The sequence below is a fragment of the Leopardus geoffroyi genome, chromosome B1 (assembly GCF_018350155.1).
Source record: "Leopardus geoffroyi isolate Oge1 chromosome B1, O.geoffroyi_Oge1_pat1.0, whole genome shotgun sequence".
In the NCBI taxonomy this organism is placed as follows: Eukaryota; Metazoa; Chordata; class Mammalia; order Carnivora; family Felidae; genus Leopardus; species Leopardus geoffroyi.
In genome coordinates, this window is record NC_059327.1 from 122,506,108 (window position 1) to 122,524,167 (window position 18,060).

Here is an 18,060-nt window from a genome sequence, read left to right on the forward strand (position 1 = left end):
TGAGCATGCCCTGCCCCCTACACCCTGCCTAGCTAAAGCCAAGAGGCACATACAATCAAAACAAGGGATGCTCCTTGATCACCTGGTCTTTGTGGCCAACAGGGAGGGCATTCCAGAGCTCTACAAAAATGTAACAATCAGAAATACCGTTCTTGGCAGACTACCACCCCTAGGGCACTGTACAGACAACAGACTGAAACACAACCCCAATACTCCTGTGAGAAAGGCCTATTTACTTCATCTGGTACTCTAGCTTAAGGGACAGGCTTAAGGTTTCTCATACATGTAAAGGCTAAGGAGGCCCCCCAGGGAACATAAGCAGGAAAATATCATCCTTATGCACATCCTTGGCATTGCTACACCTAAACAAGATTTCCCAGAAAAAAAGCTTATACACTCATCTAAAACCATGATTCTTACAACTGTCACCTAGGAAACACCTCTGGACCTTCTGGTCTGGAGGCCAACAGAGATTAAAATCCCAGCTCCACTGATCTATATTTATTAGCATACTTTAAAAGGTGTTGCCTGAGGGTCTGGCTTCCAATCAGCCCGAAATTAGTGCTAATGAAATTCCCCCCCTGGTTCACTGATACACTGACACAGGGTCATTTGGAACACCTTCAACAATGGGAGCATAGCAAGAAAAAATCAGGTGATTCAGACAATCACAAAAGTTTGAGAAATTAAAAAGGGCCAGGGCAAGGTTGAACAAGAAGGATCATCACTAAAACAAGGCTGCTCCTTCAACATTGAGAAGGTAGCCATTTCACCTCATAGAGAAATATGGAGAGTCAATAAAAATGACAAAACAGAAATATTTTCCAAACAAAAGAGCAAGGCCAAACCTCAGAAAAAGACCTTAATTATATAAAGATAGGTAATCTACCTAATAAAGAACCTAAGAAATGGTCAAAAAGATGCTCACCAAACTCAAAAGAATGGCTAAACACACTAAGAACTTCAACAATGAGATAAGAAACATAGGTACCAAACAGAAGTCACATAAGCACCTAACACAGCTGAAGAATATAATAATAAACTGAAAAACACACTATAGGGGTTCAACAACAGACTGGATGAGGTAGATAAATGGATCAGTGAGCTAGAAGATAAAGCAATGAAACTCATCCAGACAGAGCAGCAAAAAGAAAAGGGACATTTTTCAAAATACAGAAAACTTAAGGGACCTCTGGGACAACATTCACATTACAAGGGCCCTAGAATAAGGAGAGAAAAGGGGCAGAAAATTTATTTGAAGAAGTAATAGTTGAAAATTTCTCTAACGTAAGGAAATAAACAGACATCCAGATCCAGGAAGTCCAGAGAGTTCCAAATAAGGTTAATTCAAAGAAAGCTACACGGGAAGATGGTGGCGTAGGAGGAAGCTGGGCTCACCACGCGTCCTGCTGATCACTTAGATTCCACCTACACCTGCCTAAATAACCCAGAAAACCGCCAGAAGACTAGCAGAATGGAGTCTCCGGAGCCAAGCACAGACGAGAGGCCCACGGAAGAGGGTAGGAAGGGCGGAGAGGCAGTGCGTGCTCCACGGACTGGCAGGAGGGAGCCAGGGCAGAGGGGCGGCCCAACGGCCAAGCAGAGCCCCGAGTCTGGCTTGCAAAAGTGGAGGGGCCAGACGGAGTGTGTTCCGACAGCAAGCGGGACTTAGCATCTGAGAGGTCATGAGTTAACAGCTCTGCTCAGAAAGCGGGAAGGCTGCAGAACAACAGGAGGGAGAGTTGCTGAGCCCCAGGACGACAGAGCCCAGTTTGGCAGTGAACAAAGGCGCTAGATAGCGCCATCTCCCTCGCCCATCCCCCAGCCAAAATCCCAAAGGGAACCGGTTCCTGCCAGGGAACTTGCTTACTCCACGCAAACACCCAACGCTGTGCTTCTGCGGATCCATCCCTCTGGCGGGTCTGACTCCCTCCTGGTGCCACAGGGCCCCTCCCAAAGTGGATCTCCAAAGGAAAAGTGAGCTGAGCCTGCCCCCCACCCCCACCACTGTGCACCCTGCCAATCCACCCCAGCTATATATGTCAGATCCCCAGCACCACAAGCCTGGCAGTGTGCAAGTAGCCCAGATGGGCCACACCACTCCACAGTGAATCCCGCCCCTAGGAGAGGGGAAGAGAAGGCACACACCAGTCTGACTGTGGCCCCAGCGGTGGGCTGGGGGCAGACATCAGGTCTGACTGAGGCCACGCCCACCAACGCAAGTTATTCAAGACAGCACAGGGGAAGTGCCCCGCAGTCCAGCACCAATCCAGGGACTATCCAAAATGACGAATCGGAAGAATTCTCCTCAGAAAAATGTCCAAGAAATAACAACAGCTAACGAACTGATCAAAAATGATTTAAACAATATAACAGAAAGTGAATTTAGAATAATAGTAATAAAATTAATCGCTGGGCTTGAAAACAGTATAAAAGACAGCAGAGAATCTCTTGCTACAGAGATCAAGGGACTAAGGAACAGCCAGGAGGAGCTGAAAAATGCTATCAATGAGCTGCAAAATAAAATGGAGACAACTACGGCTCAGATTGAAGAGGCAGAGGAGAGAATAGGTGAACTAGAAGATAAAATTATGGAAAAAGAAGAAGCTGAGAAAAAGAGAGATAAAAAAATCCAGGAGTGTGAGGGGGAAATTAGAGAACTAAGTGATGCACTAAACAGAAATAATCTACGCGTAATTGGTATTCCAGAGGAGGAAGAGAGAGGGAAAGGTGCTGAAGGTGTACTTGAAGAAATCATAGCTGAGAAACTTCCCTGATCTGGGGAAGGAAAAAGGCATTGAAATCCAAGAGGCACAGAGAACTCCCTTCAGACGTAACTTGAATCGATCTTCTGCACGACATATCATAGTGAAACTGGCAAAATACAAAGATAAAGAGAAAATTCTGAAAGCAGCTAGAGATAAACGTGCTCTAACATATAAAGGGAGACCTGTAAGACTCGTGACCATATCTCTACTGAAACTTGGCAGGCCAGAAAGGAATGGCAGGAGATCTTGAATGTGATGAACAGAAAAAATATGCAGCCGAGAATCCTTTATCCAGCAAGTCTATCATTTAGAATAGAAGGAGAGATAAAGGTCTTCCCAAACAAACAAAAACTGAAGGAATTCGTCACCACTAAACCAGCCCTACAAGAGATCCTAGGGGGATCCTGTGAGAAAAAGTACCAGAGACATCGCTACAAGCATGAAACCTATGGACATCACAATGACTCTAAACCCATATCTTTCTATAATAACACTGAATGTCAATGGACTAAATACTCCAACCAAAAGACACAGGGTACCAGAATGGATCAAAAAACAAGAGCCATCTATTTTCTGTCTACAAGAGACTCATTTTAGACCAGAGAACACCTTCAAATTGAGAGTGAGGGGATGGAGAACTATTTATCATGCCACTGGAAGTCAAAAGAAAGCTGGAGTAGCCATACGTATTATCAGACAAACTAGACTTTAAATTAAAGGCTGTAACAAGAGATGAAGAAGGGCATTATATAATAATCATGGGGTCTATCCATCAGAAAGAGCTAACAATTATAAATGTCTATGCACCGAATACAGGAGCCCCCAAATATATAAAACAATTACTCACACACATAAGCAACCTTATTGATAAGAATGTGGTAATTGCAGGGGACTTTAACACTCCACTTACAGAAATGGATAGATCATCTAGACACACGGTCAATAAAGAGACAAGGGCCCCGAATGATACATTGGATCAGATGGACTTGACAGATATATTTAGAACTCTGCATCCCAAAGCAACAGAATATACTTTCTTCTCGAGTGCACATGGAACATTCTCCAAGATAGATCACATAATGGGTCACAAAACAGCCCTTCATAAGTATTAAAGAATTGAAATCATACCATGCATACTTTCAGACCACAATGCTATGAAGCTTGAAATCAACCACAGGAAAAAGTCTGGAAAACCTCCAAAAGCATGGAGGTTAAAGAACACCCTACTAAAGAATGAACGGGGGGGCGCCTGGGTGGCTCAGTCAGTTAAGCGGCCGACTTCGGCTCAGGTCATGATCTCACGGTCCGTGAGTTCGAGCCCCGCGTCGGGCTCTGTGCTGACAGCTCAGGGCCTGGAGCCTGTTTCAGATTCTGTGTCTCCCTCTCTCTGACCCTCCCCTGTTCATGCTCTGTCTCTCCCTGTCTCAAAAATAAATAAAAAACATTTAAAAAAAATTAAAAAAAAAAAAAAAAAAGAATGAACGGGTCAACCAGGCAATTAGAGAAGAAATTTAAAAATATATGGAAACAAACGGAAATGAAAATACAACAATTCAAACGCTTTGGGATGCAGCGAAGGCAGTCCTGAGAGGAAAATACATTGCAATCCAGGCCTATCTCAAGAAACAAGAAAAATCCCAAATACAAAATCTAACAGCACACCTAAAGAAGACACCCTAAACCCAGCAGAAGAAGAGAAATAATAAAGATCAGAGCAGAAATAAACAATATAGAATCTAAAAAAACTGTAGAGCAGATCAACGAAACCAAGAGTTGGTTTTTTGAAAAAATAAACAAAATTGACAAACCTCTAGCCAGGCTTCTCAAAAAGAAAAGGGAGAGGACCCAAATAGATAAAATCATGAATGAAAATGGAATTATTACAACCAATCCCTCAGAGATACAAGCAATTATCAGGGAATACTATGAAAAATTATATGCCAACAAACTGGACAACCTGGAAGAAATGGACAAATTCCTAAACACCCACACGCTTCCAAAACTCAATCAGCAGGAAATAGCTTGAACAGACCCATAACCAGCGAAGAAATTGAATCAGTCATCAAAAATCTCCCAACAAATAAGAGTCCAGGACCAGATGGCTTCCCAGGGGAGTTCTACCAGATGTTTAAACCAGAGATAATACCTATCCTTCTCAAGCTATTCCAAAAAATAGAAAGGGAAGGAAAACTTCCAGACTCATTCTATGAAGCCAGCATTACTTTCATTCCTAAACCAGACAGAGACCCAGTAAAAAAAGAGAACTACAGGCCAATATCCCTGATGAATATGGATGCAAAAATTCTCAGTAAGATACTACCAAATCGAATTCAACAGCATATAAAAAGAATTATTCACCATGATCAAGTGGGATTCATTGCTGGGCTGCAGGGCTGGTTCAACATTCACAAATCAATCAACGTGATACATCACATTAATAAAAGAAAAGATAAGAACCATATGATCCTGTCAATTGATGCAGAAAAGGCCTTTGACAAAATTCAGCAACCTTTCTTAATAAAAACCCTCGAGAGGGGCGCCTGGGTGGCGCAGTCGGTTAAGCGTCCGACTTCAGCCAGGTCACGATCTCGTGGTCCGTGAGTTCGAGCCCCGCGTCGGGCTCTGGGCTGATGGCTCAGAGCCTGGAGCCTGTTTCCAGTTCTGTGTCTCCCTCTCTCTCTGTCCCTCCCCCGTTCATGCTCTGTCTCTCTCTGTCCCAAAAATAAATAAACGTTGAAAAAAAAATTTTTAAAAATAATAATAAAAAAAATAAATAAAAATAAAAACCCTCGAGAAAGTCGGGATAGAAGGAACATACTTAAGCATCATAAAAGCCATTTATGAAAAGCCCACAGCTAACATCATCCTCAATGGGGAAAAACTGAGAGCTTTTTCCCTGAGATCAGGAACACGACAGGGATGCCCACTCTCACCGCTGTTGTTTAACATAGTGTTGCAAGTTCTAGCATCAGCAATCAGACAACAAAAGGAAATCAAAGGCATCAAAATTGGCAAAGATGAAGTCAAGCTTTCACTTTTTGCAGATGACATGATACTATACATGGAAAATCCGATAGACTCCACCAAAAGTCTGCTACAATTGATACATGAATTCAGCAAAGTTGCAGGATACAAAATCAATGTACAGAAATCAGTTGCATTCTTATACTAAAAAACGAAGCAACAGAAAGACAAATAAAGAAACTGATCCCATTCACAATTGCACCAAGAAGCATAAAATACCTAGGAATAAATCTAACCAAAGATGTACAAGATCTGTATGCTGAAAACTATAGAAAGCTTATGAAGGCAATTGAAGAAGATATAAAGAAATGGAAAGACATTCCGTGCTCATGGATTGGAAGAATAAATATTGTCAAAATGTCAATACTACCCAAAGCTATCTACACATTCAATGCAATCCCAATCAAAATTGCACCAGCATTCTTCTCGAAACTAGAAGAAGCAATCCTAAAATTCATATGGAACCACAAAAGGCCCCGAATAGCCAAAGTAATTTTGAAGAAGAAGACCAAAGCAGGAGGCATCACAATCCCAGACTTTAGCCTCTACTACAAAGCTGTCATCATCAAGACAGCATGGTATTGGCACAAAAACAGACACATAGACCAATGGAATAGAATAGAAACCCCAGAACTAGACCCACAAACGTGTGGCCAACTAATCTTTGACAAAGCAGGAAAGAATATCCAATGGAAAAAAGACAGTCTCTTTAACAAATGGTGCTGGGACAACTGGACAGCAACATGCAGAAGGTTGAAACTAGACCACTTTCTCACACCATTCACAAAAATAAACTCAAAATGGATAAAGGACCTGAATGTGAGACAGGAAACCATCAAAACCCTAGAGGAGAAAGCAGGAAAAGACCTCTCTGACCTCAGCCGCAGCAATTTCTTACTTGACACATCCCCAAAGGCAAGGCAATTAAAAGCAAAAATGAACTACTGGGACCTTATGAAGATAAAAAGCTTCTGCACAGCAAAGGAAACAACCAACAAAACTAAAAGGCAACCAACGGAATGGGAAAAGATATTTGCAAATGACATATCGGACAAAGGGCTAGTATCCAAAACCTATAAAGAGCTCACCAAACTCCACACCCGAAAAACAAATAACCCAGTGGAGAAATGGGAAGACAATATGAATAGACACTTCTCTAAAGAAGACATCCGGATGGCCAACAGGCACATGAAAAGATGCTCAATGTCACTCCTCATCAGGGAAATACAAATCAAAACCACACTCAGATATCACCTCGTGCCAGTCAGAGTGGCCAAAGTGAACAAGTCAGGAGACTATAGATGGTGGAGAGGATGTGGAGAAACGGGAACCCTCTTGCACTGTTGGTGGGAATGCAAATTGGTGCAGCCACTCTGGAAAACAGTGTGGAGGTTCCTCAGAAAATTAAAAATAGACCTAACCTATGACCCAGCAATAGCACTGCTAGGAATTTACCCAAGGGATACAGGAGTACTGATGCATAGGGGTACTTGTACCCCAATGTTTATAACAGCACTCTCAACAATAGCCAAATTATGGAAAGAGCCTAAATGTCCATCAACTGATGAATGGATAAAGAAATTGTTGTTTATATACACAATGGAGTACTACGTGGCAATGAGAAAGAATGAACTATGGCCCTTTGTAGCAACGTGGATGGAACTGGAGAGTGTTATGCTAAATGAAATAAGCCATACAGAGAAAGACAGATACCAAATGGTTTCACTCTTATGTGGAATCTGAGAAACTTGACAGAAACCCATGGGGGAGGGAAAGGAAAAAAAAAAAAGAGGTTAGAGTGGGAGAGAGCCAAAGCATAAGAGACTGTTAAAAACTGAGAACAAACTGAGGGTTGATGGGGGGTGGGAGTGAGGGGAGGGTGGGTGATGGGTATTGAGGAGGGCACCTGTTGGGATGAGCACTGGGTGTTGTATGGAAACCAATTTGACAATAAACTTCATATATTGAAAAAATAATAAAATAAAATAAAATAAAATATGAGAACTAGAAAGAACAAAACAAAACAAAACAAAAAAACAAAGATAGCTACACCAAGATAAATTATAATTAAATGTCAAAAGTTAAAAATAAAGAGATAAATTTAAAAGCAGCAAGGAATAAACAAATTGTTACATACAGGGAAAACTCCATAAGGCTGTCAGCAGATTTCTCAGCAAAAACTTGCAAACCAGAAGGGAGTAGAATTGACATATTCAAAATGGTGAAAAGAAAATTTTGCAGCCAAGAATACTCTACCTGGCAAGAATATCATTGAGATTTGAAGGACAGGTAAGCAGTTTTCCAGACAAGCAAAAGCTAAAAGAGTTCATCACTATTAAACCAGCCATACAAGAAATATTAAAGGGACTTCTTTAAGCTGAAATAAAATGGCACTAATAACAAAACATGCAAAAGTAAAAAAAAAAAAAAAATCACTGGAAAAGATAAATATATAGGGAAAGGAGTGGACTAATCACTTGTAAATTTACTAAAAAGATTAAAGAGAAAGTAGTAAAATTAATTAAAGCTACAGTAATTAATTAAGGGATAAAAAAAGTGTAAAAAGTGACATCAAAAACATAAAATCAGGGCACCTGGGTGGCTCAGTCAGTTAAATGTCAGACTCTTTGATTTCAGCTCAGGTCATGATCTCACAGTTGTGAGATTCAGCCCCACTCCACTCCATACTACATGTGGAACCCGCTTAAGCCTTTCTCTTTCTTTATCTCCCTCGCCCCCCCCCCCACCGCCTCAATGTCTCTAAAAAATTAAAAAATAAAAAAACATAAGGGACGTTTGCATGGCTCAGTCAGTTAAATGTCTGACTTGTGATTTTGGCTCAGGTCATGATCTCACAGTTTGTGAGATCAAACCCCATGTCTGGCTGCATGCTGACAGCACAGAGGGTGCTTGGGATTCTCTCCCTCTCTGTCCCTCCTCTGCTTGCTCTCTCTCTCAAAAATAAACAAACTCAAAAAAAAAAAAAAAAACATATGTGGGGGAGAGTAAAATGTAGTTTTGGAATGTTTTCAAATTTAAGTTGCTATAAACTTTTATAAGACTATTATATGCATAGGAAGATATATGTAAACCTCAGAGTAAACACAAAGCAAAAACTTATAATAAATACACAAAAGAAAATGAGAAAGAAATCTAAACATAACACTATAGAAAGTTATCAACAACTGGGAAGAGAGAAAGAGTAGAAGAGAACAAATACAAAAAAAAGCCAGAAAACAATTTTTAAAATGGCATGAACAAGAAGTTGGAGCACAGAGGGCAGTCACGGTGGGTGGTAGCAGCAGAATGTTGGCTACCAGAGTGTTTAGCCTAAAGGGAGAAATTGACAGGAATACAATAATAAGTAAGGGATGTTAATATTCCACTCACATCAGTAGATAGATCATCCAGACAGAAAATCAATAAAGAAGAATTGGCCTTAAGTAACATATTAGACCAATTGAACTTAATGGATATATACAGAACATTCCATACAAAATCAACAAAATACACATTCTTCTCAAGTACAGATGGAACATTCTCCAGGATAGATTGAACATTAGACCATGAAACAACTCAGGCAGACTGAATTCATATCAAACATCTTTCCAGCCACAAAGGTTTGAAACTGAAAATCAATTACCCTCCCCCCAAAAAACAAACTGAAAAAACTACAAAAATATAAAGATTAAATAGCATGTTACTGAACAACAATTGAGTCATATTAGAAATTAAAGGAGGGACACCTGGGTGGCTCAGTCAGTTGAGTGTCTGACTTCGGCTCGGGTCATGATCTCACGGTTCCTTAGTTTGAGCCCCGCATCGGGCTCTGTGCTGACAGCTAGGAGCCTGCAACCTGCTTGGAATTCTATGTCTCCCTCTCTCTCTCTCTGCCCGTCTCCCATTCATGCTCTGTCTCTCTCAAAAAAAAGCAAACATTAAAAAAAAAGAAATTAAAGGAGAAATCGAAGAATATTTAGAGACAAATGAAAACAGAAATATACTAAAATCGAAGAGATGTAGCAAAAAGGTCCTCTAAGAGCAAAGTTCATAGCAATGCAGACCAACTCCAAGAAACTAAAAAATCTCAAATAAACAATTAACTTTACACCTAAGGAAACTAGAAAAAAAAGAACAAAGCCCAAAGTTACTTTCTAAAATGAATGAAATAATAAAGATCAGAGAGGAAATACATGAAATAGAAACAAAAATATAGAAAAAAAATCAATGAAACTAAGAGCTCTGAAAAATAAACAAAATTGACAAGTCTTTACTAAACTCAGAAAAAAGAGGTAGAGCTCAAATAAAATCAGAAATGAAAAAGGAGAAGTTACAACTGATATCACAAAAATACAAAGAATGGCAAGAGAGAGACTACTAGGAACAATTATACACAAATTGGACAACCTAGAAAAAATGGATAAATTCCTAGAAATTTACAATCTTCCAAAACTGAATCATGAAGAAATAGAAAATCTGAATAGAATAACTACTAGAAAGGAGATTGAATCATTGATTAAAAACTTCCCAACAAAAAGTCCAGGACCAGAAAATTTCATTGGTGAATTCTAAAAAACATTTAAAGAATTAACATTCTCAAACACTTTCAAAAAAATAAAGATGAAGGAAAGCTTCCAAACTCATTTTACTAGGCCAGTAGGACACTACAAAAGAAGAAAAATGAACACAGCTGCAAAAATCCTCAACAAAACATTAGCAAACTGAATTCAATAATGATTAAAAGGACCACACACCACGATCAAGTGGGATTAATTCCAGGAATGCAAGGATGTTTCCACATCTGCAAATCAATTGATGTGATATATCCCATTAACAAAATGAAAGATAATAATAACAGGATTGCCTCATAGATGCAGAAAAAGCATTTGACAAATTTCAACTTCCATTTATGATTAAAAACTCTCAATAAAGTGAATATAAAGAGAACGTATTTCAACATAATAAAGACTATTACAAACCCACAGCTACTATCATACTCAACAATGAAAAGATGAAACTATTCCTCTAAGATCAGAAACAAGACAATTATTTACACTTTTATTCAACATAGTATTGGAAGACTTAGCCACAGCAATTATGGCAAGAAAAAGAAATAAAAAGACATCCAAATCGGAAAGGAAGAAGTTAAACTGTCACTATATGTAGATGACATGATTGATACCAAGTATAGAAAACCCTAAAAATTCTACCAAAAAACTGTTAGAACTAATAATTAAATTCAGTAAAGTTACAAGATACAAAATTAAGATACAAAAATCAATTGTGTTTCTACACACTAATAATGAACTACCAAAAAGAGAAATCAAGACAACTATCATATTTACAATTACATCAAAAAGGATAAAATACCTAGCAGTAAATTTAAACAAAGAGATAAAAGATGTGTACACTGAAAACTATACACATTGATGAAATAAATGGAAGAAGACACAAAATGGCAAGATATTCCATGTTCATGGATTGAGAAAACTAATAAAATGTCCATAGGACCCAAAGGAATATACAGATTCAATGAAATACCTATGCAAACTCTGATGGCATTTTTCACAGAACTAGAATAGTTCTGAAATTTGTATAAAACCATAAAAGATCCCAAAATGGTAAAACAATCTTGAGAAAGAACAAAGCCAGAGGTATCACACTCCTTGATTTTAAACAATATTACAAAACCATAGTAATCAAAAAAAGTACAGTATTGGCACTAAAACAGACACAGAGATCAATGGAATAAAATAGAGTGCTCAGAAGTAAACCCATGCTTATATGGTCAAATAATTTACAACAGAGGAGGCAAGAATATGCAATAGGGAAAGGACAGTCTCTTCTATTCTGGGTTACACAGACCAGAAGCTCCAGAGAATTTATACCTCCCAAGAAGCCTTTAAATAATGGCTAATACAAGTTTCTATAAAATACACATTCCGCAAAGTACCTCTATGGGATCAAACTCCACTTGCCCATTTTGATAACTGGCTTTAAAAATGCACTCTTGGGGCTCTTGGGTAGCTCAGTTGAGTAGCTCTTGGCTTTTGGCTCAGGTCATGATGCCAGGGTCATGGGATTGAGCCCCCCATTGTGTATGAAGACTGCTTGGGATGCTCTGTCTCTCTCTCTCTCTCACCCACTACCCCTCTCTCCCACTTGTGGTTGCTCTATCTTTCTCTCTCTCTAAAATACATTTTTAAAAAATGCACTCTAGGGGTGCCTCAGTGGCTCACTTGGTTAAGTGTCCGACTTCAGCTCAGGTCATGATCTCGCAATTCATGAGTTTGAGCCCCACATCGGGCTCTGTGCTGACTGCTCAGAGCCTAGAGCTTACTTCAGATTCTGTGTCTCCCTCTCTCTCTCCCCCTCCCTCTCTCTCTGTCTCTCTCAAAAACAGACATTAAAAAAATAATTCATTTAAAAAAATTAAAAAATGCACTCTTACATCCATGTTCATGGCAGCATTATTGGCAGTAGCCAAAATGTAGAAACAACCCAAGTGTCCACTGACAGATAAATGGATACACAAAACATAATACACACCTACAGTGGAATATTATTCAGCCTTAAAAATGAAGGAAACCCTGACACATGCTACAACATGGATGAGCCTTGAAGACATTATTCTAAGTGAAATAAGCCAGACATAAAAGTACAATAATTAGTCCACTCATATGAGGTACCTTAGAGAAGTCAAATTATAGAGTGAAAGTAGAATGGTCATTGACAAGGGCTGGGAGGAGGGAGGAATAGGCAGTGTTCAAAGGGTAGGGAATTTCAATTTGGAAAGCGGGGAAAAGTTCTGGAGATAGATAGTGGTGTTGTGAATATAAGTACAATGCGAATGTACTTAATGCCACTGAACTATATACCTAAAATTCTATAACATGTATATTTTATCACAATAAAAAATATCCTCTTTATTGGCAGCCTTCCCTTCTTTGTGTCATCTTCCCTACTTTCTTTTCTTTTAATGTTTTTCAACATTTATTCATTTTTAAAAGACAGAGACAGAGCGTGAGCGGAGGAGGGGCAGAGAGAGAGGGAGACACAGAATCCAAAGCAGGCTCCAGGCTCTGAGCTGTCAGCACAGAGCTTGACACAGGGCTCGAACCCACGAACCATGAGATCATGACCTGATGGATATTTTCATAGATTGCACTGTTTCCCTGATCCCTGCCCCGCCCCCCTTATTGATTTTTGCCATTTTACATTATCTATCTCAGTTAAATTCAACAATCTTTACAGTATCCAATTAGGACACTTTTTAGACATTCTAAACTAAATTCAACCCTACCCTCAATTGCTTCTTATATTCTGCTCCCTTGGTCCAGGATGCTTTTGATTTATTTTCAGCATGTTTTTCCAGGTCTTGCTGGCACATGTGAACTATGTCTTGTGGTTGTTTTGGTGAATTGTTTTCCTGGCCAAGCTGAGACTTGAACTTATTTATTGGCCAGGAAGTCATGAAGGGAAGGAAGGTAAGTATCATTGTATGAGCATTTACCTTAGTGAGGCTCCTTGTGGTCTCCAGGCAGGGAGAGCCTGCTATCCTATAGCAGTGGGGACTGGACCACTTCTTTAGGCTTCTAGGTTCAGCATAATTTTATGGTTCAAAGTTTAGAAGACACTCCCCATACGGTTTTAAGATTTCATCCCTTCCTGACCAGGGCCCTGATTTTAGTGTTGGAGGTTAAAGGAGGAACTATACATGAAAACTTATCTGCAATTTAGCTAATAATCAAATCCTAGACCTGATATTTAGCCTAATCTGTCCTCTGGTTACAGCCAAAGTAACCAGAGGAGATGAAGGGAAAATTCAAAGATGTCATAGAAGTTTTGTGGTTTTCTGCGGCACCTGGGTGGCTCTGTCGGTTAGGCGTCTGACTTTGGCTCAGGTCATGATCTTGCAGTTTGTGAGTTCCAGCCCAGCTGTGCTGACAGCTCAGAGCCTGCAGCCTGCTTCAGATTCGGTGTCTCCCCATCTCTCAGCCCCTCCCCTGCTCATGCTCTGTATCACTCTGTCTCTCAATAATAAATGTTAAAAAAAAATTTTTTTTAAGTTTCATGGTTTTCAGTCATGCTGTTAGTTGGTGATTGGTTAATTCAAGCTTGTTGTTTTGTTTTTCCTTCAATATATTAATGACACTTAACAAAACCCAACTAAACCCACAGTTCTTATAATTGTCATTGCCATTTCATCTCTCAGGCACTAAGAGAGGTTCAGGAATACCAAAACCAGTTTCTCTATTTTATTGTCTTCTATGACACCAAACTTAGCTCAAGCTCAAATTCAAATGTGTGCTATTGGGCATACCCAAAGCATACACACTTAAACAGTCAAAGGTCCTTGCCTTTGTTCTTGGCTATGCTTCAGTCAGGATTCAGTCTAGAGACAAAAACCACACCAGTTCATAAAGAAAGAAATTGTTAGGTAGCAATAAGGTTGGTTACTAGGTAACTAAAAAGGCAAGAAGAGAAAACTACACTGTAATAAAGGTAGCAATTGCAATAAACTGCAATTTATTGAGAGAACAAAATAGGATGGAGAGAACAAAAAGACAATGTTGTAATTATTAAAAATGGAGAGATGGGCCCAGCAGAGCTGAAACTCAGACCTCCGAGGAGGGTGTTCAGGCTAGCTGGGTCGCTGAGGGTCCACCATGGGCTACTTTTGCAAGGACTGGAATAACTTCTAACTGGATTAAGCTGCTGCTATGAGAGGGCCCTGCTGCTACTGGGGTGAAGAAATGATGCTGGGGTGATGGTCATAGGAAATGCAAACATCCAAGGATAAAACAGGAAACTCACAGGGCATATCAGTCTCCTCTCCTCCTTCCCAGTCTCTTCTCCTCCACAACCCCAGTGCCACCTATTGGCAGAGAATAACACAGAGCTGTGGTTTACAAGAGCCCCAGCATCACACAGCCAAGCATACAAGGGAGGTTGGAGTTGAGACAAAATAATTTAATGACTTTTACACTGGGGGAACAAACAGTACACAAGACAGATGCCAACAACCTGCCCACCATGTGTTACACACTTGTAATCCTCGTACATTTGTGTGTGTATCTAGAGATATTCTAGTCACATCCCTTTGGGTTTGTAAGCAGGAGGCCACTTTCTATCAGATAAAGCATATGTCCAAGTATCAAAAATATATAAAGAACTTCTACAACTCAACACCCAAAAAGCAATATTCCAATTAAAACTGGCAGAAGACATGGGGCACCTGGATGGCTCAGTCAGTTAAACGCCTGACTCTTGATTTTGGCTCAGGTCATGATCTCACAGTTCATGGGTTCAAGCCCCACATCACGCTCTGTGCTGGCAGGGAGGAGCCTGCTTGAGATTCTCTCTCTCCCTCCCTCTCTGCCCCTCCCCCACTAGTGTACATATGCTCCCTCTAAATAAATAAATAAATACACATTAAAAAAAAAAAACTGGCAGAAGACATGAACAGACTTTTCTCCAAAGACATCCAGATGATCAACAGACACATGAAAAGGTGCTCAACATCATTCACCATCAGGAAAATACAAATCAAAACTACAATGAGATATCACCTCACACCTGTCATAATGGCTAAAATCCACACCACAAGAAATAAGTGTTGGTGAGGACATGGAGAAAGAGGAACCCTCTTGCACTGTCTGTGGTAATGCAGACTGGTGCAGCCACTGTGGAAAACAGTATGGAGTTTCCTCAAAAAGTTAAAAATAGAACTACCTTATGATCCAGTCATCACACTACTGGGTATTTATCCAAAGAATATAAAAATGCTAATTCAAAAGTATATACGCGCCTCTATGTTTATTGCAGCTATTTTTTAATAGCCAAATTATGGAAGCATCACAAGTATCCATTGATAGATGATGGGTAAAGAAGATGTGGTACATATATACAATGAAATATTATTCAGTCATAAAGAAGAGTGAAATCTTGCCATTTGCAACAACATGGATGGCTAGAGAATATAATGCTAAGCAAAGTCAGTCAGAAAGACAAATACCATATGTTTTCACTCATATGTGGAATTAAACAAAACAAATGAACAAGGGGGAAAAAAGAGAGAGAGACAAACCAAGAAACAAACTCTTAACTATAGAGAACAAATTGATGGCTACTAGAAAGGAATTGGGTAGGGAGATGGGTGAAATATCTCATGGGGATTAAAAAGTAAACGTAACCATGATGAGCACTGATAAATACACAGAATTGTTGAATCACTATATTATTCACTTGAAACTAATATAACATTGTATGATAACTACACTTGAATTAAAATTAAAAACTTGATAAAATTTAAAAAAAAGAAAGAAAGAAAAGGCTATGCCCAGGCACAAGCAATTAGAGGTACAGCATGTGATAGGCCCTTGGCGTTCCCAAAGAATTTTGTAAGAGAAGTGCCATGCCGTTGGAAAATGTTGCTGGAAGTTCCACTCAAACTGAAGTAATCACATCAAAAAGAAAGTAGTAGGTAAGAGCATAACTAGAACTACCATGCACACACACACATACATAAACACATGAATACATACAGTAGGAACACAAGTAAGGTCTCCAAATACAAAACACTTTCCAAAAATATGTGGTGAGGGTTCCAGAGCAAAAGCCCAAATCAGCTACTCAAAGTGTGGACAGTGGACCAGTACAGGCCCAGGTATTCTTTGCTATCAGCCCATGACCAAGTAAATACCAAAACTGAGAGTAAACATTTTGAAGCTTCTGTAGCACAGTGGCAGAATACTTTTAGGTCTTTTGAATCTAATAATAAAAATTAGGGCTTATTCTTGGGGCACCTAGGTGGCTCAGTCCATTAAGCATCCTACTTCAGCTCAGGTCATGATCTCATGGTTCGTGGGTTCGAGCCCCGTGTCAGGCTCTGTGCTGACAACTCAGAGCCTGGAGCCTGCTTCATATTCTGTGTCTCCTTCTCTCCCCACCCCTCCCGTGCTCATGCTCTGCCTCTCTCTCTCTCTCTCTCTCTCTCTCTCTCTCTCTAAAATAAACATTAAAAAAATTTTTTAATAAAATAAAAAAATAAAAATTAGGGCTATTCTTGTCTTTGTCTTTATTTCCTATTTTATTTTTCTAACAATTGATTTTTAATTTTTTTTTATAAAAAAGTACCAGTCTACAATAGACTGAAAATATAAACAAAAGTCATCCTTCACTATGGGTAACTTGAGAAACACTATCCTAAACCAGCGACTTGCTCCAAACTGAATGGAAGACACATTAAATGGCATGGCTTGGCCCCTGGGCATTGTCAGCTAGTGCTCCGTGTGCATGCTCCATGGCCCAGGGAGCATCCCGGGAAAGAGAGTAGCTAGACAAGTTGGGACCAGTGGACTGACTTAGGACCAGGAAGCAGTGGCATCTCCATCCAGGCAGTTTGCCAAAAGGAGAAGATGCTAAAACTAAGGAGGGAAAGTAAAAGTGCTGGTGACTACTGGAAGGACACAGCGCCACACAGCTCTTCGTCACGAAATCTTCTAAGCAGCTCCTTGACATTTTCAAGTTTTCAGCCACTGTTTGCCATGAACACCCTGATGACCGCAAAAACTAGGGATATTTTTGTAAATGTGTTCTTTCCAGCATCCTGATTTTTCTCATGATATTCTGATAGCTAGAGTGCCAGAGACAAACTGAGATAACACACATATCAGGAAGAGAACACTTGAAGAGTATAAAGGCCATAATCAAAAGATAAATTACATACAGTAACTTACCTGGTAAATGGTGGATTGAAACCACCCCAACTCATGTTTACAACAAAGATGTACCATTTATGTAATTTTTAAAAACAAATAATTAAAAATTTAAGTCTTTAAGACACTATAACATGCTCTTAACTAAAATCTACAAGTCTTAAGTCACCTCATAAGTATTTTCCAGACAGATTCAAATCCTCTGGACTGCACCATCCCTCCGTAAAAAAATAATGTTTCCAGTGGCAATTATCTTCACCAATCCAGCAGACATTCTCTTCAATTACTTGTCTTAATGCATGGAGCCAGCCTTGGGGAGTTTCTGGCAGTCTCACAAATTAAACCCAGAATTGGCCGTGGATCTGTAAAGTACATAATGACTCTATACAGATCTAAAACTGTAAGTTTTTAACAGGAAAGAATTTTTAACAAGAAATTTATCTTGTTTATCTTTTTAACGTTATTAATACTCATGGTACAAAGGCCAAATTCGACCCTTCCCTATTTAAAGATGGCTCAGGTTACAGGTAGTGCTAAGCCTAGCCATT